Source organism: Rhipicephalus sanguineus, chromosome 1, assembly GCF_013339695.2.
Source record: "Rhipicephalus sanguineus isolate Rsan-2018 chromosome 1, BIME_Rsan_1.4, whole genome shotgun sequence".
Lineage (NCBI taxonomy): Eukaryota > Metazoa > Arthropoda > Arachnida > Ixodida > Ixodidae > Rhipicephalus > Rhipicephalus sanguineus.
The window spans coordinates 253,201,920-253,216,040 of record NC_051176.1 but is presented as its reverse complement, the minus strand read 5'-3'; the positions used below and the strand labels follow the sequence as shown (position 1 = coordinate 253,216,040).

General features: G+C 48.4%; 1 protein-coding gene across 2 annotated transcripts in view; it reads right to left on the bottom strand.

Annotated features, from left to right (window-relative positions):
• LOC119377905 (puratrophin-1) overlaps positions 1–14,121 on the bottom strand; it is a 449,908-nt gene that overhangs the window by 378,313 nt on the left and 57,474 nt on the right. The window lies entirely within an intron of this gene.

Here is a 14,121-nt window from a genome sequence, read left to right as displayed (position 1 = left end):
GGTAATGTTCAGTAACATTCCAAGCACATCTTGCCTGTCGCGCCAATGTATATGAAAAACAACACAATAAGCAATTGCATAAACTGATTTGTTTGAAATACGGCGCATGTTAGGGAAGTGCCGTTCACTGCATGCATGTACCTTGCCTGCTTTACGAATAGTGGCACAAATACGCAAAACAGCACACACATACGACAATACGTTTATACAAGTTGCAATGCGTTTCAGAATATTTTGATTCAGGGTTACTCTAAGGTTAGAGACAAATAGGATCTCATACACAAGGGTGCTGCCAAAAGACAATCTGTCGCCATTTTTTTACGCGCCTTGTTTAAAGCGCCGTGACATGCTACCTAAAAGTGAATCACCGCGAGATAGCCTCCAAAGTTGCTTTTTCTTGCCACAATATCAGTTGTTAGAAGCGAAGCACGTTCACGGAAGCAACGAGACAATCCTGTGATACATCGACCGCTCGGTTCCCGGCGGCCTTCGAAGCGTTCCGGCATCGTATATGTGCTAAGTAGCCGGCTTCGCTGAAAATAAACGAAGTATTTTGGTCTGCAGAATGAGAGGGAGTATGATTATTGACGTCTTGCGAGAGAGACACGAAAGAAATAAAAAAGCGGAAAAAAGAAAGTTTTAATCGTGGCGAATGCGATCTTCAGATCTGTAGCCTGAATTACTTTTTCTATGCAGAATTTGTTTGAAACTTTTGCACCGCTCAGTGTACACTTGTCAGCAAAGAGAAGACGAGTAGAAGGCGTCGTCTACGCAGGCACCAACATCTCAAAGAAAAATAATGGTAATACTAAAGGCGGCCGTTATTTGTCATGGTCTACTAAAGTATAATGACCAAGGCTCCTACTCCCTATGTATAAGCAGCATGTGTGTGTGTGTGTGTGTGTGTGTGTGTGTGTGTGTGTGTGTGTGTGTGTGTGTGTGTGTGTGTGTGTGTGTGTGTGTGTGTGTGTGTGTGTGTGTGTGTGTGTGTGTGTGTGTGTGTGTGTGTGTGTGTGTGTGTGTGTGTGTGTGTGTGTGTGTGTGTGTGTGTGTGTGTGTGTGTGTGTGTGTGTGTTAGCCAAAATTTATCAATAATATCGCGATTAGATGCAGGCAAAATGTGCTCGCTGATAATGTTTCCTATATTGGCGGACTATTGCTCCATGCCTGCCACCTTCTCACTCTCTTTCTTGGCCACTAAATTTAGCGAGTTCTTTCACATGGCCAAGCCGGAAGTCGATCGGGGCCGTTGTTTGTAAACAGCTGAAAGTGTTTAAACTAGGAGCACGCTCTCAATAGCTGCGGTCCGTGCAGAGTTGTTACAGGGGGCGCGCGCTCACGGGTGGTACCACTGATGAGCATATGCTGGCCTGCGCTGGAGCGCTTCTTCTAGCCGCTTATCTTGGCAGCACCCACTATACAGCGCGTCGCAAAAGCCAAAGACGCGTGAGTTACGCCCGGGTTGGGATGCATGAAGGGTCGAGTAGTAAGTGCAAGGGCTGGGCGGGCCGTGAGCGCCCAGCTAACGGCGTCGCGCGAGATAAGACGCCGAGGACATGAAGCCGCCGCCAAGGCCTCGCCGCGGCGCGCGCTCAGAACCGATCCGGCGCCGCGCCGCTCTGCCGTTGCCAAGTTCCACGCTGAACGCAGAGAGAGGCAGGCAGCTGCAGCTAGAGTCGCCAGACGACCCGTCGCGCTTGCGATGCGGCCGCTTATTCGCTGCGCAAACAACTCGCCGAACGCACCTGCCGCTACACAGCACAGAAGAAAAAAAAAATGGAAAAGCAAGCAAAATGTCGGTAACTGTTGCTGCATTAATGCAGCACGAAACAAGTTAGATCCGCCACCTATGTCGCTCGTTCTCTTGCGAGGCTAACGCGTAAAGCGCGGGATACGGAAGACTCTGCGGCACGCATATTGGCGCATTTTCTGAGATCGACGAGAGGTTACGAGCAAGCACGATTCTGCCTCGACTGCATCGCATATAATGCATATATTTGCTCGTCTGTCTGTTTCTTTGAAAACTTTCATTTTTACTGCGGTTTGTTGACGGTGTGAACTGCGGACAATTAGTGCTGCATGCTCCAAAAATCGATGTGAACAAGACCAGGATGTCGAACAATACGCAAAGAAAGATACGTCGAAGTCCGCGTTAAAAAGCAAATAAACCACTAGTCAAGTACGATGGCCCGGAGGCACGTAGGTCGCGTTTTCCAGCGTTTGACTAAACTGCACTTGTTCGCGGAGGAGCATAACGTAGCAGGTTTCGTCTATAAAAGAAAGACGCGCTTAACCTGTGTTAACACGCACGCCTGTCGACCGAGATGGCCGTGTACGGATCTCATACAGACTTCCGTGCACGTTTTGCAATATTATGCGTTCCTTATGAGGTATATAATAAGGCCAAGGACATCCAGACCGGTCTGCGAGCTTTTCAGTGAACGCGGTGCATGAAAATGATCCTCTGAATGCAATTCCCGCGACCGCGAAAAGCAGGCTATACAACTAGGAAGTGCATCTTCAGTGCAGGCTGGCGTATACCTGGCCGCACTTCCCACGCTTCAGATGAAAGCAACCGGCTTGTTCTCCGTTCCGTCCTAATGCCTCTTGGCTTGCAGGACAAGCGCACGTAGACGCCTCTATGCGGCGCGCTTGCTTCGTGGTCGAGCACACGATCGCATTAGCATAGCAGGCTTTGTTTATTTGCCTATAGTTCACCGTTGTCATCGCCCGACTTTACGTAAGCACACCACGTGCACGCGTGTTGCACAAAATCAAATCGAGCTGCACGCAACAGCCACTCGGTCGGCGTCTCTACAGAGGACAGCTGTGTACGTCGCTAGGCACAAGAGGGGCCCCTCATCAGCGCCCGTTTCACCCTGCACTCAAAAATGTAATTCAGCAGCGGCGAGCGCTGGAGCCGTTCCACTACGACCGGCATGCCGCTCTTTCATGGCTCGAAACAAAGCAAACCAGCAAGGAGACCAAGAGTGCATGCACCAGACACGCGAGTTGGGTATATACTGCGCGTGGTGAACAAGGGGGGCCTCCCACGAGCAGCTGAAAGTTCTTGGAACTGAGCCTGAGCTCCGACCAGAATGAGGGAAGAGTCACGACTCGGTCCTATTTTCGCGCCCGCATCGCGCGGCGCAGTTACTCGAGCGAGACGAGGAGACGCCATCGGTTAACCACTGCCCGGGTAACTTTGTAACCGAGGAGAGTGCCGTTCGCCTCCCACACTGCGACTCATCGTGACCCACGCACTAGTGCAGCGCGGGAATGCGCCTGCCGGGTTGGGAGGCGCAGTTCGGGTTTCCGGCACAGCGGCTCCGACGACACACATGTAAGCGCCCGGACGTTACAACGCATACAGGTGCGCCTTTTTTGCAAGAGCGGCCACCGCACACAAGCCGGCCAGCTTAACGATTACAAGAAACACGATAGAAAAACAATTGCGGTCAATTACGTGCGTCATTAAGGATTTCATTAATTACGCAGCTCTCATCAGCAAACGCTTCACGCATGGAAAGCACCCACGCACGTACGTCTCTCGTACACTATACCTCTCGTCGTCGACTTTTCGTATGCAGAGTATACGGGCTACCTCAACACCGGGAAGCATCGTTAACCAGGATACAAAACTTATTACGAGCAGTTTCCTTTATAACGATATAAATGTGTCGAGAAGAATCGAACGAACGTGCCACCCTTTGCACTGGTACGCACTTTGCATATGTCGCCGTGTGCCTTTCTCCATCCGCCCCATTTCCTTGTTCTGATACGCACTGGAATCTGTTACGCTGTGTAGGCTGGCACATTGCCATCTGGTCAAATTGAACGCTGCTCTTAGTATGAACGGTAACACAGGTTGTAGCTGCTACTCTTTCTCCGAGTGTGTGTGTGTCCAATTACCCTACTTGAGCTGGCCGCAATCCAAAACATGCAGAACGAACGTCGAGGCTAACACAACGAATTGTTTGCAGTACGGCGAAGAACAGTCGTCGCAAGCGTTTGCTGCGAGATAGACTGCAGTCGGGTAAATGAAAAAAAAAAAAGAAGAAAGAACTCGGCGAAACTCGGTGCGCACTTTCAAACAGACCTTGTTTTCGCTGAATTATCTGTCATGTAGCCTCACTGTGTTGCTCCGGACGGTGAAGCGCATTAGGGGCGCCATAAATTCGCGGCGCTCCTTACACAAGCCGGCCTCGTAATTCCACACCTGTCCGCCGCTCGAGCAGCGGCCACCCTGGCCGTCGTCGTCAGGCCAGCGCGCACATCAATTCGGGAAAGTGTTACATGGGCGCCGTCACTGCCCACGTGCCCTGGCAGCGCCGTCACGCGGAGGCTCCGCGCTCGGGGCGCAAGACCGACCTTGACCAGCCGGCGCGGAAACGACAGACGCCACGCAGGCGCAGTCACTCTTCCGCGTCCCAAATTAAGTCTCTCGTTGCCAGACTGGCGCCGTAGCTGTGGCATTTGTCAGTTCCGCACCGAGGCGTGCTCAAAGAAGCCGGTCGCGCCGCGCACGCGACCAATTAGCGCGTCCGTTCACCTGTCATTTTAGCCCCGAGATGGACGCGTGCACGGGGCAGTGAAGCGACAGTGGCGGGGTGCTTCGCGCAGTAGCCGCCTGCAAACTCGTTTTCAGTAGTGGCTGCTAATGGCAACTGCTAGTTCCGCACCACATAAGGGTACTACACTGGCTCTTGAAAGTACGTGTCGATGTTTCCGTGCATACGAGGTATATAAGCAAGCAAGAAAAGGCGGCGCATAGCGTGACAGCACGAAAGTAGCGCTACCTTGACCATGTGCGGTAAATTGTCTTGTTATAGTAATACTTGCTCTTGGGATAGTTCGTGCATTTCAATATTAGCTTTTGCGCAAAACACGATCATAGAGAGGGGAGAACATGTAGATAAGACGTTAGAGCGCCCATCCTGTATATGTCCTCCCCTTCCTGTTATCGTGCGTGTGTGTGCCCAGCGGGAACTGCTACTGTACTACTCCTGCATAAACCAGCTTCCATGTACACGTTAAAGCCAGCACAAGGATGAACACAGTCGAACGTTCAAGTAATGTTATCAGAAACTCTAAATTGAGCCATTTATATGTAATCAATAGACATTCAAGAATCGGATTGCAACAGGGTAAAGCCCCTTCTTGTGTGTAACTTTTATGTAACTGCTATCTGACTTTTCCACAATAAGAATATGAAGCTCGTCGCAAATTCTATACTCATATCCATATTTCGGATGCAAGAAGCTCCAAGCATTAAAAAGTGAAAGGAAGCAAAGTAAACTTGCATCTCCCATTTAATTCCAACTCCTCCACTTCCTTCATTCATCTCGCTCTAATGGCAATCGAAGTCTTCGCTGGAGGGAAGCGCTAACGAAAGGGACTGGCGTTCGTCCCTTTCCTCTGTAACGGGTGTCGATCTGTTTTAGCGCTTTAAAAAGAAGAAAAAAAAAAGAAAACTCACACGATGACAAAAGAGAGGTTGGTGCTTCAAGTGGCAATACTCATTGTCGCTCAGCAAACAAAACAAAGCAAAACAAAAAAATGCATAAAGATAAACACGAATTTCAAGCACTAACCTAACAGTTATAAGTGCCAACAGACCACGCGCGAATGGAAACATGAAAACGAGTCGCAGTTGTCCACGGAAAACGAAGATGACTATACTGTGCCCGACAAAGCGGAGTGCCTAAAGGTTCAAAAAGTTTAGGTTATAAAATCTACTTTTCCAAATGTTTATTTCTATTTTCTTCAATTCTATTCTATATTATTATTATTATTATTATTATTATTATTATTATTATTAGAATCTTAATTCTAATTCATTTATACTTCTTCCGTATTAATTAAACAAAGTTTGAACTTCAATTTCAAATTTGCCTTTAAAAACTAACCGGTTCTTGGCCAATCCCCCAATGTGGGTATGAGCCACAGCTTCTAGGGTCTACTCTACTCACATCCCGCTCCTATTTCGCACAAATGACGGAAGCGCGCCGCAGAGCGCGATGTATACTCGTGAGCGCCGATGTTCCGGCGTCGTTTTGCCGTCATCAATAACGACGCGCCGGCGCAGCTTCACTGCGAGATCCTCCGCGGCCCCAAAAGCCGAGCACAACACCTGCGGACGGAAAGGAACACCCCCGGCGATTGTTCGCCACCGAGTCATGCCCTGTCGTGGCCGTTCCGGCGAAAAGGCAGGTGCGCGCACCACGATTTCCCTGCTGTCCGTCCCGCTGGGGGGGGGGGGGGGGGGGGGGGGGGGGGGGGGTCGCCGAGCGCGGCAAGTGCGCGCAGCGATTGAACCGCCGCAGCGCTCCCGCCATGCCGTGAGACGCACCGCCACTGCCCTTGGAGGCCAGGGCTTTACGCCCGAACATCCGTGCCTGGCAGAGAAGACCATGCTCTTGCCGATTTTCATCGCGTTTAACGTTGTAGGGTTCGATAGATAGCAAATGCCGATAACAAAAAGAAAGAAAGCTTGTACCTCAACCTTTCCCAGCAGCTTTGCAGCTAAAAACACTGTTATACACGCATGTTTAGTTTTAATAATAATAACAAAAAACAAAAGAACACGTATACTTGGACGCTGTGTCGGTTTTCTGCGCTTCGTACCATCTTTCCCGCCCTTCGATCCCTGTCAACACTGAACAACCCGTCAAGTACCTCTTGCACTGTTGTAGGCGTTACCGAAAAAAAAGTAACTAAATGCGTGACTGGTTACGCTAACAAAAAAGGAACGCGTTACCGCCCTACGCTACGTACAAAAAAAAGCTAAGGCGTTAGCGGTACAGAAAAAAAGTAACGCACGTTACTTCTGCCGTTACTCCATTTTCAGAAATTTTCATCAGTGCGCCTTCGCTACAGTAACCCAGGATAACAATTTAATAAAGCTCATATTTATATTTCACGTAATAATTTTAGGCCAAACAACGATTTTAGCTGAAATACTGATATAACACGAGAATGTTTTGCACTAGTGTGCCGAACGTTAGCGATATTATAGTCGCCTAAGGTTAACCGTAAAATTGCATGTGATGGCTTATAACTTTGTGACACATGGTAACGCCATTTATCGAAGTGACATTAAACAGAAAATAATATTTCATCATCAACGCTCTCGAGAAAGAAAAAAATCACTGATCTCTCAACAAACTTAGTTATTATGACGGCGTACTTCTACTATCAAAATATATGCACAGTTTTCGTAGCAATAAAGAAATGCTTGAACTGCATAGCTTCGGGGGACAAAATGTAACAAATTATTTTTGCCCCTAAACCTGTATATTTGGCGCAAGAAATTTCGAGTATTCATGCGAAGGGGTTCAAGCTCAGCCTCGCTCGCTCAGGAATTCAACCAGAAACGTATACCCGTAGTTGCTGACGGATAGAAGCAAATTTTATTTTGAAAAGAAAACCGATAAACAGCGCTACAGTAATGCAGAGACGACTTTCTGACAACTAAAACTTTTAGAACTTAAGCAACAGCTCTATTTCAAATCCGTCGTCGGAAATCTTGCCTCGCTTCTTAGTAAATACTTCCGCATCTACACGTAAATAGACGGTCGACGGACGCATTAGATGATACTCCTAGTGTAAACGCCTGGCAGACCGATAGCAGTCCGTCGCCGCGACAAAAGGGTAGCTTTGGGAATGTGGCGCATATACGAGACGAAGTTTTGAGTGAAACTCACGGGATAATTGGAATAAAGGTAACTAGTAACCGAAAATATCAACGTAAGCACGTTACCCCTTACAATTCCGATATGGCATAGAGTTTCCTACACTTACCTAGAGGGAAAAGTGGCGCTGCGAGCTGTTGGACGCACGGGAACGCCGGGATATGTGAGCTTCGAACTTGACTCGGATTCGTATCCTTCATGTAGAGCCCAGACACGTCGAAGACGCGTCTGGCTTCAACGCGTTCCTTGCGTCGAAATGGTTGATTTCTTACTGAAGGAGCACGTAGTGAGCTATTTGTTTTTATTATTGCAGAAAAACGATTTTTATTAAACATTGGAAACTTCTGCGTCGATGTATAGTTTTACGAAGCGTAAAAAGTAACCAACGGCTGCTAAACTTGGCAGGCAGACGACAAAGGCAGCGTTCCCTCTGCCACTGTTTGTCGTCTGTTTCTTTCTTTCACCGTTTGGTTATGCCGTCAAGGTGAGTGGTCGTTTATTTTAAAATATAATACGCGTAAATGGCATCCGCTCATATAAGTTTTGTTTTAGAGAAGCTTTATTTGCGCAGTCGTATCCGCTTTTGAGCCGAAGCCACGCTCAACGCCAGCCAACACAAGCCTCGCAGACACATATACCGTCATTCCCAGCGCTCCAACGGCGCCCCTTAAGAAATTCGCATAGACGGTGGCGCCAGATTTCCCTCTAGGTATTTTTGTAAGAAACTCTATGCGATATGGCAACGAGTACGTTACTAAATTACCGACGAAGTAACGCGTTACCGCCAACACTGAGTACAACAAAATTCTCCTGCACGCATAGAGGACAAGTGTTAAACCAATAGTCGTATACAGATACTCCCACCTTTATGGACATACCGGTACGATACCCAGTGCTTCGCCACTCGTCATGATTCACATTAGTGGAGATGCGGTGTTTTTTAGACAGACTGTCTTGTCGCTGTGGAACGAGAAGTCAAACGGCGACACGTTTCGGATACCTGCGGACATGTAGGGAGATTCGAACCGCTGACCTGTTGGTCGGCAAAGGAGGAAATATCGACGTGTCTACTACGGAGCCAGCACGGTGCATTTAAGGCTCGGAAGGAACAGGAAGACAGCATATGGAAATGGCAAAACTGAAAGGGGGATTAAACGAGTTCTGTGCCGACAGTCAGGGGCGTAGCCAGGGGGGGGGGATTGGGGGGGTTCAAACGCTCCCTCGAATTTTTTCAGTTTTGCTTGCGTATATATACACGCGCACATACAAACGCACACACGAACATACATAAAGTATGGTTGACCCCCCCCCCCCCCCCCCCGAAAAAAATTTCTGGCTACGCCCCTGCCGACAGTTCTGTGCCGACAGTACTCACGGATTCAAACGCGACATCAACTTTTAGGGGCGAAGCACCTTAGGGTTTAGGCTTGTCTGTTGTGTGGTGTCCGTGCTCACGGCACAGCACCGTGCAAAATCGCCTAAAAAAGGTTTAACAATAGACGAATATCAATCATAACTGTGACAGAAGAATATAAAACACCTAGAAGCACAAACTCTTTATACTAGTCGGCGGTTTCAACGTAGACATTATGGACCTTAGGACCTGGCTTTGTCGTCGACGCTCACTGTCCCCTGTCATGTGGTTAGAAAACCGTTGCTATAGTCGAAACGTGTGTATGTGAATAAAAAAAAAGGTTTACAAGAGACGAACAACAATCATAATTGTGACAGAACAATATAACACACCTACAAGCCCAAACCCTTTATACTAGTCGGCGACTTCAACGTACACATTATGGCCCTTAGGACCGAGCTTTGTCTTCGACTCTTTATGTCACTTTATGTCACTCAGTTTACATTATATGGGGCAACGCTCGGGTAACATATGTGAGACACAAAAAAAGGTTGAAAGTACACTAATATCAATCATAATTGTGACAGAACAATATAAAGCTCCTACAAGCACAAACCCTTTATACTAGTCGGCGACTACAACGTAGACATTATGGACCTTAGGACCTAACTTCGCCCACTGGTCATCATTCACTTCGTGGAAATGCGTTCCTTTTTTTTTCAGTATAACGACTGGTACGCGCAATTATTCGAGATAAGCACGTCATGTCGCGACAAATCTGGTCTCTAAAGTTAATGTTGGCTCTGATCTATGCGTTAGAATCGAAGTTACGCTGCTATTACCCGAACTGACGACGGTGGAAACGAAAGTATGTGTGTTACTTAGCCCTAAATTGTCCTTTTTCAATCCGTGAGTACTGCATTTCGAGTATATAGTCTGGTCCGTTCAATAATTGCTTCTCTGCACTTGAACTGGAGAGGAGTGCTTGAAATGCCTCTCGTAGGCGCCGCGCGTAATGTGAAAGGAGGTTTCGCTTATTCTCGCGTTTATACGAGACGGTGAGTCTAATAGATCAGTCTGCAGCACGGCTTTAATTGTGCTCTGTGTAGCAGCGGTCAGGCTCCGGAACTACAGGAACTATCTGGCAAGCAAACACTGGACGCCTTAGCAATATATACAGTCATTCGTATGACGGGATGATCTCATTTCGAATAGAGAAGGGCCAAACCAGCGCTGTGGCTTCTTAGTGTATGAGGAAGACCTCGATTAATTGACACGTTGTTCAGCGAGTTCTGTTATTGTTAAATGCTGCCTAGAATTGCGTTTCGTGAGTCGTTTCTTCATTTTTCTTCGTTTTCCTCGTATAACCCGAGCGTCACGTGCTATAACAGGTTCGCGCTGTTCTTTGGTTCGTGTATCGCAGGGTAAGAAACGAAACGAGCGGTGTATGAGGCCTGTCTTGGTGTGTCGTGAGCAGAGTCCACAATCGGCAGTGCAAGAAACCGAGCATGCGTTCATCGAGTCACGCTACTACAGGTGCGCGAAGGAGGAACACGAAAAGATTGAGTGGAACGGAGCGAAAGTGGTAGACGGCGATGCGAGATAGCGACTGCGAGATTGCGCAAGAGAAAGCGAGTGATGGATCGTGACAGACAAAACGAGTCGCCTCACCTCTTTACTGTTTTTCCTCCAAAAGCTCCTTGAGGCAGGAGAGCTCGTAAGCGCGTGCGCGATAGTACATAACAAGGAGAGAAGGAAACAAGTGTTAATTTCAAGGGCTCGTTTTTCTTTGTTATACACAATAATAATGAGAACTAACAGACAATGAGACTGTTAGTTCTCATTATAACAAGGAGAGGTTTCTTATACAACTGCAGCTGCGAGACGTCATTGCACTCGGCCGTTGACAGGGCTAACGTTGGGAAAAAGAGCAAAGCGAACAGACCTATACGTTAGGTGTTCAGTTTTATTTATTTATTCGGTTCCGGGTAAGAAGCGCGAGTGACATTTTACCGGTGAATTTTGGGAGCCGGAAGCTAAAGCGTCAACATGTTGCAGGTCAGAAGAACGGCGTGGTAGACTGTGTAGCTTATATGGCCGAGCGACAGAGTGCCCGCAGCTGATAAAAGAGCGGAAGTGGGTAGGTGCTTAAGAAGGGCGCGCACGGCCGCGTCTGGTAAGCGTATAAAAACAAAAAGAAAAAACAGGGGACAGATATTATCTCGGCAGCGGGCATCCTGGAAGCCATCACATGGAATGAAAACAAGAGCATTAAGTTAGACGCATGCTGCCTCTTTCAAAGGTAATCAAAAACAAGTTTCTCGCAATTCTGCTGGCTAAAAGAGAGAGTGGGAGAAGAGAGAGAGGGTACGGCATGTGCCTATTGTTGGCTTCAGATTCCTTTTTTACTGCAAAACAAAACAAAAGAAGGGGGAGAAACAAAGGTGCGAAATAGCATGCAAACAGCGTTCTGCGTTTCCCCTTTGCCAGCAGACCGAATTCACACACCCACGTTGCCTTGAACTTTCAAGAGTGGCACAGCGTGGGCATCCATGACCGAGCGTGCCCAAGAACCTGATCGATGACATGGCTTCCGAAAGTTAAGGTCGAGGCAGGGTAAATCTGACACCCTCGCCGACTCGCTCATCGGCATGCTGCCCGCGTCACGAGGCAATCCACGAAGAGGCCGCGGCTCAAATGGGTCACTTGCTGTCGATGGAAGGCTACATGTGTGGCGGTTGCCATCGCGGAGCAGCCTCCTCAGTACACTGTGGAGAACACATGCAGGAAGCAGCGCGGGGCAATGCGCTGCCCGGCGCAAACAGGGTAGACGCCTACGCTTCGGCCGGCACCCTCCCCAGCCACCTCATGACAGGCTGCATCCAAGGGAGGCTCCGGGGATCGGCCATTCATATTTCAAGTGGGCCATCCTCTCTTCTTTTTGGCTGCGGTGGAGGCTGTTGGCCGCCGGAAAACTCGCGTTGTTTTTTGTCTGTCGCATCAGCAGGGCTCTCGGCGGGCCCGACTCAGGGTTTCTCCTCCGCGCCTGGCGGTTTGCTCGCACCGCGCAGTGGCTTCCGGTCGGCGCCGACCGCCGCCGCCACCCCCGCCCTTGCTCGCCCCTGTATACAACGGCGGCGCGCCTCAATCACGAGCGAACCAACGCGTGCGCGAATTACGCGCGCGGTCCGCGGGTGCACGCCCCGAGCCGCCATTACGTGATGAGGGCGCAGATTAAAACAAAACGATCACTGCTTTATTCGCACCGCCCACCTCTTTCCTTTCCCATGGCGAAAATCGCGCCGCGCGGATAGCGGAAGGAAAAGCGCTCTTCGGCGCTTTAGAGCCGACGATTAGCGAGAGACAATAGCGCAGGCCTCCGCGCACGTATGAAAACAATAATCAGCGGCGCTCTTCGAGGCTGCCTTCCTCACATTCTCTCCGCGATCTTTTTTCTTCTTCGTCGTTTTTCTTTTTCGAGTGCGCGGAGTGATGGAAGGCCCCTGTTTGAACAATGCAGGTGGTGCGAGCACGAAGTAGTACCGAAGCCAGCAGAAGAGTTTTGATATGACGCGCTCGCAATGTGTACACATTGTCCGAATACAATTAAGGCCACTCGAGTGCCTGCAAAAGCTGCAGCGCCACGACTTTAATTTCTGCAGCAACCGGATCGTTAGGCAATGGATCGGGAATTAAGGTCCATTTATGTCTTAAATGATTAAGTGACGTATCTGGTTTCGTGCTTAATAGACAAAAATGAATGTCGCCTTGACGACTTCAAGTGCTCGCCGAACTTGAACAATGCGCGCGTCCCAGATACTTTCTGCGTTGTTCGCTTCTTGTGATTACATGCACATTGTGTGCTGACTGAATTACAGGTTTGTGAAACATTAAGCAACAAGAACAAAGAAGAGGCAAACCGTCTAATGTACTAACAGTTTAGCGATACAATCTTCTCCATAAATAATGTCTTATTGGAGTCACGAGGAAGAAATAGGTGACGACTAGTTGTAGAAGAGCACGATTACCTTCGGACATCAACCTAAACTGAATAGCCTTTCGTTCTCTACCACGAAGCCAAGTTGCAAGGGTTGATGTCCAAGAAGTCAAGCCCGTTCCATTTATTTTATGTTGCCCGCCAATCTCATACCCCCTCACCTTACACGTTTGCCCGGGCACCCCTCCCTCCACTCCCCGACACACACACGCATTAGAATGCAAAGTATCAGCGTGCATTGAATCACCGACGATGAAAGAATGTAAAGCTAACGTTGTGGCGGTTGTCTTTGTAGTGTGCTCAGAGGCGTGAAGAAATCATGGGTGTAAAGAGGCGTACATAAAAAGAACAAACCAAAAGGGAAATACCGAGAGGTTAGTCAAGATGAATTGTGTTGGCTACCCTGCACTGCGCAAAGGGGACAAAGGTGAAGAGGCGGAGAGAAGTTCGCAATCCGCACATACACATGCACACAAGAAAGCGTTTATCGTCCAGTTCGTCACAAGCGGCCATGCAGGTGGGTGCATCTTTAGATGCATATCAATGCTATTGTAGCATTACACATCGCAGACAAAATCTTTAGATGCATATCAATGCTTTTGTAGCATTACACATCGCAGACGAGCAAGACCACTGCGGTTCCAAGATGTCTATGAAATTTTAATAATGTACATAAGAACAGGCCTTTATGAAAGTGCCACCAAATTACTCTTCTCCCTCTTTTGTTTCCTTCTTGCCCACTAAAGTCGTATATGCGCTACTTCTTTCCCCTCGCCAGAATTCGTAGCTACTTTCTTCAGAATGCACTACTATTCAAGTACTTCTGGAGTGTCCCAACTTCAGTGACAGAAATTTCTCCGTCGCTGTCAATCTTAAGCGGAAGGCGCCCAAAATGCAGGGATCTCATGATCGATGACACTGCGTACAAGTTAGCCTTAGAGCTTATGCTTATATGCTATCTTGATGCGAATTCTTTGAGCGGTACGAAGGGCACTAAACCGTCTTAACTTATCTGTTTACATTAATCTACCTAGCAAATATGAAAAAAGATTTCCAGAAGCGTAAACCGGAAATGG